This window comes from Adiantum capillus-veneris, chromosome 22 (genome assembly GCF_014529385.1).
Source record: "Adiantum capillus-veneris isolate H3 chromosome 22, ASM1452938v2, whole genome shotgun sequence".
NCBI lineage: Eukaryota > Viridiplantae > Streptophyta > Polypodiopsida > Polypodiales > Pteridaceae > Adiantum > Adiantum capillus-veneris.
The window spans coordinates 132,161,190-132,162,332 of NC_140952.1; positions in this window are offsets into that span (position 1 = coordinate 132,161,190).

The window sequence follows — 1,143 nt, forward strand, 5'->3', positions numbered from 1 at the left end:
GCAATTATACATGCCGTGGCCAATTTCCCCACAATTGTAACACAACATTTCCCTTGCTTGACGTCGCATTGGTGGCCGATTCCCACCATTTCCCTCAATAGGCCTTCTTGCACCCTGCACAAGATTTACTCTCAACCCCTCTAGCTGGTTTGTGAGATTGTTTATTTGTTGGAGCATATCTTCTTGTTGACCTCTATTGAGGTCTGGTGCATTAGGCACATTTGGAGGTATGTGAGAAGCTTCCATAGTTGTGATATTGCCTCCCAAAGCTAGCTGGCCAGCTAGGGCTTGATAGAGAATCTTTCTATTCTTTTCCCTAGCAATTCTTAAGGCATCTTCAAAAGCATTTGGAAATTCGCCCTTTACCTTCTCCCTTAGCAAGGGGTACAAACCTGAGATAAATCGATCCTTTTGGAGGCAATTGGGAGCTCGCTCACCAAGGTTTAGTGAGTCTGACCATTGCCCCCAAAGTTTCAGAAAACCTTCCTCATAGGTTGCATAACCATGAGGGTCAACTTGATGAAGGGACAGAAGCCGTTGCCATAGTTCTTCTGCCGAATTGGCTCGTTGAAATCTTCGTAGGAAAGCCACCTTCAATCCCTCCCAATCAATTCTTTGGGTTGGATCTAGAGCCTGGAACCATACCCTAGCTTCTTCTTTGAGCACCAAAGGAAAAGCTCTCAATTTCAATGCTTCGTCATCCCTCCCGGAGACAAGGAAAGCCATCTCCAAGTTATCCAAAAAATCCCCAGCATTTTCCCCACTACGCCCAAAAAAATTTGGGAAAGCCATCATAAAAGTGTGTTGCCTTCCTCTCAATACAGCACAAAGATGAAAATGTCTAGGCCCAAATCATATCTTATTAAGGGTAGAATAAATGGATTGATAGATGCATTAATCTCAGCTAGACGACGAGGGCCTAGTAAGTCCCTTATGATGTTTTGGAACCTAAGCTTTGTGCTAGCTATTATATGCACAGTTTGTCTAGCAAGAGGTTGGAAAGGTCCATATAAACCCCTATGATTCATGGAGTATGCTTAAAGCAAGATGAAGATGTGAACATCAAAAGATACATTATACTCCAAAATAGGAAATATTATAGGGTCAGGGGACAGCAATATCTCTCTCAACCTCTCAGCTCCA